Here is an 11040-nt window from a genome sequence, read left to right as displayed (position 1 = left end):
CGTTGCTCGAACCGAGCAAAACTGTCGGGGGATAGCTGTACACAAACTGCCAGGCTCACCAAGCTCACCGGCTAGTGAGAGCGAGAAAAGCTGACAAGAGAGACGCAAAGAAACTGACCTAATTCCCACTCTACACCACTGGGGTCTGCGTCGCGCGCACATCACTGCGAAAAAAGCGATTCCTACTGCTTCTCTCTCTCTCTCTCTCTCTCACACACACACACACACACACACACACACTCACTCACTGTCTTTCTCTTTCTCTCTCTATTGTACATCCACTCTTTCTGTACGGACCTCTTTCTCTTCTTTCGCTCTTATCCATCTATTGGCGATGGGAAAGAAAGAGCTCTCTGACCTCCTAGGTGCCTCACCCTCAAACTTTCGTACACTTATTTTTCTCTTATGTTCGTCGTTGCCTTTTTCATGGTTCAACAAAATCAAGTAAAAGAAAGTTGCGGCTCTATAAAATATAAGGATATTATCTAGATTGACATACTGAAACCAATATAATCTTCTTCAAATTTTCTGATTAAAATTAGATATTCAATATTTAGAAAAATAACCGAACCCAAAGAAATATATTTAAAAGAAAATAAATACATTTTTAAATAAAAGTACAAGAACTTGTATAACATTTAATTTATTTAAAAATAATAAAATTTTAAATAATATATATATAATTATCAATTTAATCCTACGAATACTTCCTATATTATAGTATATTTCAAATCGTTACATATAAAAACATCGATTAGAATTTTGATTAGTAATTATTTAATCTAACAGAATATCATAAGAGCAATGTATCATTAAAATTTTATTGGTACATGCTTTAGAATTGTACGTAATAAATGCAATATAATATTGAAAATAGATTTTTTTAAACTACATGTTACAACTTCGACGAATATAAATTTCGACCAATTTTATTTTCAAGTAAACATTTTAAAAAACCACTAGTTTTTAATAAAATATTTAATTTACAAAAATTGTATTCAAGAGATACATAATATTGTTTTTAAATTATTATGTTTACATACTTCGCAGAGAATGAAAATTCATAGAGATGAAATTATTTTTTTATATAAATATATTATAAAAAATATTTTTAATTCAATTTAACTTCAAAATAGGACTTAAAGTTAAATTCTGAATTATAATTTGATTAGGTAATCTGGACTACTTCTTTTATTAAATCGTATTGCAATAATAATCTACTAAACTATATATTAAGATCAATTTAAAAATACTATGATTAAAAAAAAAAAGTAGAGAGGAATTTTACAAATACTAAAACATAAATAATACAACAAATACAAATATTTGAATATGATATGTTATGAATATAAAAAATTTTAATTTGAATTTTTACAAATATATAAGAATCTAAAAATATAAGTGAAATACATATTTTTTAAATTTGTATATGTTGCTAAATTTGTAATGCATAATCTTATGAAAAATGAAAATATAATACATTTTTAATCATAACTTGTATGAATTTATATGAAAAATAAAGAAAAAAAGTATAAAAGAAATCAAAATCAACTTATACCGATTATAAAGGGCACAAGATTGTCGCAAATTGCTTTTAAATTATTTACACTCTACTAAACTAGTAGTAGATAAGAGAACTAAAATATTTCTAAATATATTAAAAATACTATATCGAGTTTTTCTTTCAAATTTACATCTCACATTTTTTATTAATGAGATCAGGGTATGTATTATCATAGGCAATTAAGATTACATGAATACACATAAGCTATTGTTAATTAATAATATTCGAATTTTCGCAGAACAACTTTTTGTCTGAGTATTTCATTGTTAGAGTAGCTTTTATAACGCATTATTTTATACATATATATTTTACACATCCATATATATATATATATATATATATATATATATATATATTTCTATTGGTGGTCTATAACAAAATTATTAATATTACTCATTAAATGTCATTAAACAAAAAACTTAGTTGTAAAATATTTTATAAATCATTTTATAAATATAAACAATTACTACTTATATATAGAAATATCTACATATAAAGAATTATGTATATAATAAATAGAAATTAAATAAAAATTCTATTCGTGTATATTTAAACTTAAATTTTATAAACATTTTATTTTTCGCAGAAGAGATTCAATATCTTCAAATTTGAGCATACATATTTTGATATTTCATTTATTTAACAAGATTAGATATTTTAGGACAAAGATAATTTACTTATGTAAGAAACACTTACCTAATAAAGTTTAAGAAGATATGTATAATATTACATAATATTAAAAATTGTTATACCTTTCAAATTTCAAGGTACTTTAAAAGTTAGCGATACTAAAATTCAAAGAAATAAATTGTTTATACACTCTATAGAATTCTTGGCTTAATATACTTATTCTAACTCATTATTTATTCAATTAAATCTTGAATAAATCCATACTCTTCGGCCAATCTCCGGTTATTTTTTTTACTCATTTAAAATAGGTTTTAGAATGTTCTTTAACAACATTATCTCACATCATTAATTTCCATTTACCTTAACGTAACGCAAATAAAATATTCATTTTAGCATATTTCACTTCAATAAAAAGATGAATAAATAAAATTATCATTATTACTTAATGAACTATTATTCTATGATTCGAAAAATGCAAAACATTTTTTATGATTATCATTTATTTTTAGCATTTAATTGAAAATTAAAATTTGTCTGAATTTTTACTCCGATTCCTTTAAAATTATCTTGAAATATTTAATCTATCTTATATATATAGTATACTTTCACGGATTACTATTATTTCGGCATATAATGTAGATACATAAATCTTTTATTTTATTTCGCAAAACGAAACCAAATTGATAGGTTTCATTTAGATATTTCTTTATCCAAAAACTTAAATTAAATTTAAATATAATAAATCAGTAGACTTTTGTTTCCAAATATATATTTATTAAGTAATTTTAATAACCACATGCACTTTTCCGATCATTTTTCAATAAATATTTATATTTATATAAAATACAATATATATAAAGTATATCATCATCACACACACACACACACACAATATATATTAATATTAATGTAAATATTAATATTTTAAAATTAAAAGCAATTATTTTTTAAAAACAAAATTATAATTATTTATGAAACATTTCATAAACATTATTATCTAAAGATTGTTTCAGATTAAATTCGATTGATTAATTTAGTATTTTAATACAATTTATTTGTACCATTTTTCGTTCGTTTCTTATCATTTGCCTTCGAAGAATTTTCCTTCTTCTTAGGTGTCTGTATCTTAAAATTTGAAAATAATTCGCTATCTACCTTTGGAAGTGTAAGAACAGGAGATATTTGATAAATTGCGAATACGTATGGAAAAATAAGTACAAATGTAGGTAGATACGCATATTTACACACATATAGTTGCGACGCAGAGATGCTGCGGCCGGTGCGCACTGATCGATATAAAGAGCCAAGGTAGGGGGCGGTGAAATACAGGGAGAGCATAGAAAGTGAGAAGAGGATAGAGAAAAGAGGAGATAGAAAGTGGTGGTTCATATAGATAGATAGAGAGAGAGAGAGAGAGAGAGAGAGAGAGAGAGAGCGAGAACATGTCGCGCGAACATAGTCGGAACGGCGATGCACAAGAGTGCTCTATTACTCTCGAGAGATGCGTTGCAAAGTTACATAACCGCAAATAACATTCCCTACTATACAATAACTAATGGTATTTATTTTACCATTTTATTTTTTATGATACTATCGATACATTTGTTATTTTTGACAGAAATTTTTTAATAAACGCAACTTCAAACATATTTTCATTTATATATTACTGGATGGTGTCTCATTATTCAGCCACCCACATCGTTTTTCCATTTCATATTGATTTTAAATATACTTAACAATTAATTATTTGTATACAATCTGGCATATAAATATTTGATATAGTAAAAATTAAAAATATATAAAAAATTATATATTTACTTAAAAATTTTGAGAATATATATACATATTATATAAGCGCATGCGTGCATGTTGATTTTTTCATGATTCAGTCATCTATGTACATAAAACTGTTTGATCAATGTACCTTACTTATTTTAATCTATAAAATTAACTTAAAAATAAACTATTTGATTGTACATAAATATCCATTTAGTAACATAAGATTTCCGTTACTCAATGCAAAAAATTGATTTTTTAAAAAAGCAAAATTATAGAATTATCGAACATCAATTGACCACTGCAATATTGGATAATTCCAGGACTGAATCGTGTTTTAATAAATAAAAATATGTTTGTTTGAAGGTGATTTTAATTGAATAAAAAATTATGTGTCTGCTTTGTAACTTCCATTAATTTTTATAAAAATTCCATAGTGATATGATATTCCATAGTGAACATAATAGACAGGTAGGACTGAAACTTGAATGCGATGTTATTTTATAATTCATTTATGAAGTTTTGTGAAGATAATACATTCTTGATATATTAAACCCCATTTAGAAAATAAATATAAATTCTAAATTAACAATTATCTAGAAAATTATTCATTGACAATATCAAACAATCAAACTAGATTTTGATATCAAGAAGTATATATCGATTAATTGTAATATGTAGTACCAATCAATTAAATTTAATTAAATTTCATTAAAGTAGATTGGAAGTACCCATTTTACTTTGAAAATATTATTCATCGCTTTGTACAGATAGAACGTCAAATTTTTATTTGGTAGCAACGAAAATTTTTACTAAATTTTTTTTATCGAACATCACTTATTCTAAGATATTTCATTATATCTTTGTGTCAATGAATGTTAGAAAGTAAAGAAACTATTGGTATTAAAGAAAAATTTAAAATATATCTTATAGATTTTAATAATAGCTTAAAATTCTTATGACAGTAATATTGTTGTGGTGATTTACATTAATTTCCCATTATAATAATAATATTATTATAATATTAATTGTTTATACTCCTTTCAATATTATTCGCGATTTATTACCATATGTCATAGAACATGAGCCACAAATAAATAACTACAACTATAATATACTCACTAGTTTAATACTATAATTATAACGATTTAAAAGTTCACTTAAAATTTTTGTAGAATAAAACAGATATTAAAACTTTTAAAATTAAAATAACGATTGTATATAAAATCGTCATATGATAAAAAAAAAGCAATAAATACACACATAATCAAGTATCTATGAAGCAAATAAGAAATTAAAAACAAAAAAGTTTCATACAAATAGTGTCTTTGTCATAAATGTATTTTCATATACGAATTATAAATAGCATACAAAGATAAACCAATTTAAAAATTAGGTATTAATGTTTTAATAAAAAAATCTGAATAAAGGAATCTGATTAATTGAAAGTATACATAAATGATTTTATCAATGGAAATGAAAATTGAAATTTTTCAGTTTTCATAAAAGATAAAAATGTGAGTTAATCCGAAATCAATCTAAAAAATAATTTTTATGCAAAACGTTTTATATAATCGAAATAAAGAATTGCTGTGGAAGAAATTACTTTATTTATTTTCATCTGAACCATGTTCTCCAATCTTATAACAATTTTCTAATAATTATTTTTAATTTATAAAAGGAATGACTTTATAACTAAACTAAACAAATACATAAACATAACTATATGTGATTTGAAAAATTTTTTACCATAAGATTGAAATATAATATGATACATTTCTAATCTTATATAAAAGTATTGTGTACAAAATTATCTCAAATACAAATACAAAATTAAAATCTCAAATAATTGCGTTCAATTTAGAATGGAAATTCTTTTTTATCACTAATATAAATTATTAATAATAAGAATAATTATAATTAATTTTATATTTAATTATAATTAATTAAAATTAATGATAAAATAATATGACAGTACAAACATTACTCTTTTTATTTTAAAATACAATATATTTTTATAATATAAAATAAAACATAAGCATAATAAATATGTATAATGCTTTCAAAGCATAATAAATAATAATAATACATCAAATGATAATAAATAATAACACATCTTATGCATTTTGTAATTATAATACTAAATAAGTGAATCTAATAAATGAAACATTATGTAATAGCAATACCGTCTTTTTAAAAATAAAATTGATTTTCTTTATATTTTTTGAAAATGTACAAAATGCCTAATAATAGATATATATTTGAAATGTTATATATAGATATATATATAAACATAAAATAAACATAAATATATATATATATATATATATATATATAGATAGATAGATAGATTCTAGCATAATAGATTCATATTTTCCTATTACTGTAACTATTATTGATATTTTCAAACATTGATATGATATTGGATTAATTAGAAAAAGGTTTTGTGCAAGTATATTAAATCGTCCCGTAATGAAGACTTCTGACTAACGACTCTTAAAAAAAATTATATTGACTGTTGAAAAGAGTCACCAATAACAAATTCATTTGATAAATACATAGAACTTAATTTTTACAATAATAAAGGGCTGGAAATATTTTTTTCAATAATGAAGTGAAATTGACTACATAGTGCTGAGGAACTATAAAACAAAATCTAAAAAAATTTTATAATTGGAAAATATGTGAACTGATTTCATTGTTTTTAATAATTTTTCTATAATAAAAATATTTTATAAAAATATTATTTTGATAGTCTTTATTATACATATAACTATATATTTTTAAATTTAAAAATTCAAGTTTATCTAAATCATTAAAATTTTAATAAAACTTTAATGATGATAATATTCCAATCTACATAATTAGTTGAAAATTTCACATTTCATCTAGAAATATTAACAAGTGTATGTTTTAAATTTATATATCAATTTATATTTTCAATAAAATTTTATATTTTTAATAAACTTTAATTTGTAGAAAAATGTATGAAATTGATGTATGAAAGGTTGTACGTAGGAGAGATTATTTTACTACGATTTTGATGCCGAAAAGTATTTAAAAAGTTAGCAAAATTATCTGCTATTAAAAAATATTGTGATAAAATTTCATACACCTTATGAAACAACCAACTTAAAATTTTCATCGTCTTACATTTTTAAGAATAATTTATTAGAAACTTTTATCAATTTTGGTTAGCAACTATTAGTATTCTTTAACAGTTAAAATAAATTGCAACTGATTAAATGCTGTCTGTCTGTCTGTCTGACTCTCTCTCTCTCTCTCTCTCTCTCCTCTTTCTCTTTTCTGTCTGTATACGAAATTAGTAATTTACTTCTTTAAAGATGAATGTATTTTTTTACACTGATTCTCTATTTGCAATTTGATTATTTACTATTTAAATAATATTACCATATCAATACAATTTTAGAATATCCATTACTATTCCATTTCCAGCATTTATACAAAAAAGTTTTTCAAATTGAAATAATAAAAAAACTTATAATACTGTATAAACAAATACCAATTTGCCAAAACAATTCGCACTATATTAATAATTTTTAACTTTTAATAGAATACTTTAACATATAATTCTTTATACTATTAATTTCTATACATTTAGTTAATAAATAAGAAATTTATTAAATATATATATATCAGATATTTTGCATTGTTTTATAAAAAAAAAACTAGTTCCCTAACATAATAATTATGTTAAATATTTACCTTCAAAATTATAACAAAGTTTTCTATGTTAGAATAATATCAACAATAAATTAAAAAAAATTAAATATAAGATGAGTTTTGATAAAAATTGATGACAAATAAAATGCATTTTAGAAAACTGTTGCTTATGTAAATTTATTATATTATCCAGTAAATAATCCTATTCGTTATTTATATATACATTTATATAGCAATATTTTTGTTATTAATTTTTTTTTACTTTAATGTTTCTGAAAAATCTTGTTGAAATTTTCAGTTCTAAAAATCAAATTCTACAAATAAATACTAAATGAAATTCTATTCGGTACATAAACAAATATTGAATTAAGAAATTTTATAAGAGATACAAAAAATAGAATAATATAAATTGAAAATAAGTGTTCTCTCTCTCTCTCTCTCTCTCTCCCTCTTTCTCTATTTCTTTGTTTTTTCTTTTCTCTGTCTTTTGGCTCTTTCTCACTTGTAATCCGTTACTAAGAAATTCCGTTAATTCGTTTGAAAAGATAAATAAAGAATAATAATATAGGATTATATATGGATCTCAAGGGGATATGATATTCCCATGTGTAACTCACGTAAATTCAACCATAGTTGAGGAGACTATAGACCAGAGGAAACGAGTGCCTGAATATTCAATTATTCATATAGTACTTTATGAATCAGTTCGTGAACATATAGTTTCATATAATGTATTACGTTCAAATAGTCTGAAAAAACAAAAAAATTTATCTAATACATTAATTCTTTCTGAAAATGATTTTTTTTACTAATTACTTTGATAATATTATTTCACTTTTTGTAATGCATATTTCGATTAGTAATTTTTATTTTAATTAAATGTGAAGTTGCGTATAGTATAATAGATATACAAGATAATCTGTATCAATTAACCAAATTAAAACTATAGGAATGTACATTTACATAGCATTTTCATTGAATTTTCTTGACTGTTAGACTAAACAAATATAATTGTACATTAAAAGTTTTCAATAATATTCTTTAATTAATAAAAAGTTTCCTATATGACAAGTCATCGTGTAATTAAAAAAGTATATACCATATTAAATTATAGTAAACTCTCTAGAATTATTTTGAAGTTAAATTTAAATTAAGCATATAAATTACAATAATTTTTTATAAATAATTTGTTCGTCTTATATAATAAATTACAATATTAAAAAAATGTTAAATTTTTATTACTTTTATGTCATTATCGGATATGCCATAAATAAATAATAGAATTTTAATGATACTATCTATAATTTTTTTTTCCAATTTAAAATAATATTAGAAATTGTATAAAAATATGTATGATTATATATTTATATTATTATCATAGCTTTAAATACAAACTTATGTATTGCAGGGGTGGGGGGGGGGGGATTTAGTTTGTAAAATAGGTAATGTAATCCTGTTTTCGATTAACATATTTTATTGGTTTACTAGCACATTAAATTACACCATGATCTATACTGCTCTCCTTCTATATGCCATCTTAATCTTAAATTTATTCCAAGTATCACTATTTGAAAAAAGAAGATATAGCAAGTGAAAGGGTTAAAAAAAAAAATTTGTTCTTTTTTATTACTTATTGTAATATTATCGTTTATCGAGATCCACGATGAGATTTTTCTTGTGCATAGAGAATAATATTTGAATTGATAAATAGAAAATAACAAAAATATATCAGACTGCGCATTTTTTAAATGACACTTCATATTTCTTTGCTTATTTATAATGGGTATGTATGCATGTACATCTGTTCGTTACTGGATTTACGTGCCAATCCAAAACCTATTTCTTTTCTTCATTCTTTGTATTCTGAATTAATCTCTTAAAGAAAAATCAATACTAGTGACGAGATAGGTGAGAAAATCACTACCATTACAAAGTTTCGATATAAATAAATGTTTAAATATATAAAACATCTTAAAATGTATGAAATAAAACACAAAAGTATAACTATGTTAATCAACAAATATTTCTATTAATCATTGAAATGTTTTTATAATGATATAAATTTAATTGTAAAAATGAATAATTTGTTTTAAATACCACAATAAGAGTAAGAAAATGAATGAATACTTAAAGATGTATGCACTTTACAAATGAAATAATTCGAACACACATATATAACTTTAGTTTTCAATATTCCAAATTCGATACAAATCATATGGAAATATTTATGTTATACAAAGAAATATTGATTTATAGCCAATATATGAAATATTCTATGCAATAATAATTATTATCTATTTTATGATTACAATACAATAATTTATATTAATAAGCCATTATTTTCTTATGCAATTAAATATATATATATATATATATATATATATATATATATATATATATTTATATTTACAGAGAAATTTTATATAAAATATAAACAATTTATTAATGTATATAAAGATACCATAATGGTATATTATAAATATATTGGTATAATTATAGATTGGTACAATTTACACTAGTTTGAAAAAATATATTACAAATTAGATCTAACAATAGTAATATATATTGCTACTATTTAACAATATTTAACAATTTTCAAATATTTTATACAAATATTATAAAAAATAATTTCACACTCGATTGTTAAATTCTAAACTAAGTTAATATTGGATCATAATAAAATTTAATATTATCATATGCATTAAATGTTAATTAAGGAAGCTCAGCTTCTAATTTACATTGCGAGATATATCAATGTAAGTCAAGGTCGTCCTCAGGATTATACCTCAAAAATGAGTGCACGCTCCGCGATAATACACATTTCAAAGGAATTGGTATAAGAAAAACTTGGTACATAAAGAGAAGAAATGGAGTGTCGCACCGACTTGCAAAATCAACTTGAGTCATGAGCGAGAAAGAAGGCAATTCCAATATTTTTATACGAGTTCATGAACAGTCTAAGTCAATAAAGAAGACAGAATAATTTTGTTATCATTTTCATTACAAGAATAATTACAAGAATTAAATATAATTATGTTCATTTAATTTAATTTATATATAAAACTTTAATGATGCTATTTGAATCACTTTTAACTTAGCTGAATGTTACATTATCAATACATAAAAAATATTACAGATGTAGAAATCATGCCAATACTTTATATATATAATTCAAGTATTTCTAATTTAAAATAGAAAATTCAAAATTAAATTTTCTAAATTATTCTTCCTGAATTTTTTAATTAACTTACAATATATTATTGATAAATTCAAGCAGTAAACATGAAAATAAAGTACAAGTATATGCGTTCATCGATTTAGCTGAAAAAGGAAGATTTTCATTCATTTCAAATAAGATCCGAGCGATATTTGTAATATTAAAAAAT

This window comes from Ceratosolen solmsi, unplaced genomic scaffold, assembly GCF_000503995.2.
Source record: "Ceratosolen solmsi marchali unplaced genomic scaffold, CerSol_1.0 scaffold30, whole genome shotgun sequence".
Lineage (NCBI taxonomy): Eukaryota > Metazoa > Arthropoda > Insecta > Hymenoptera > Agaonidae > Ceratosolen > Ceratosolen solmsi.
The sequence above is the reverse complement of the archived record's forward strand: the minus strand, read 5'-3'. Positions refer to the sequence as shown.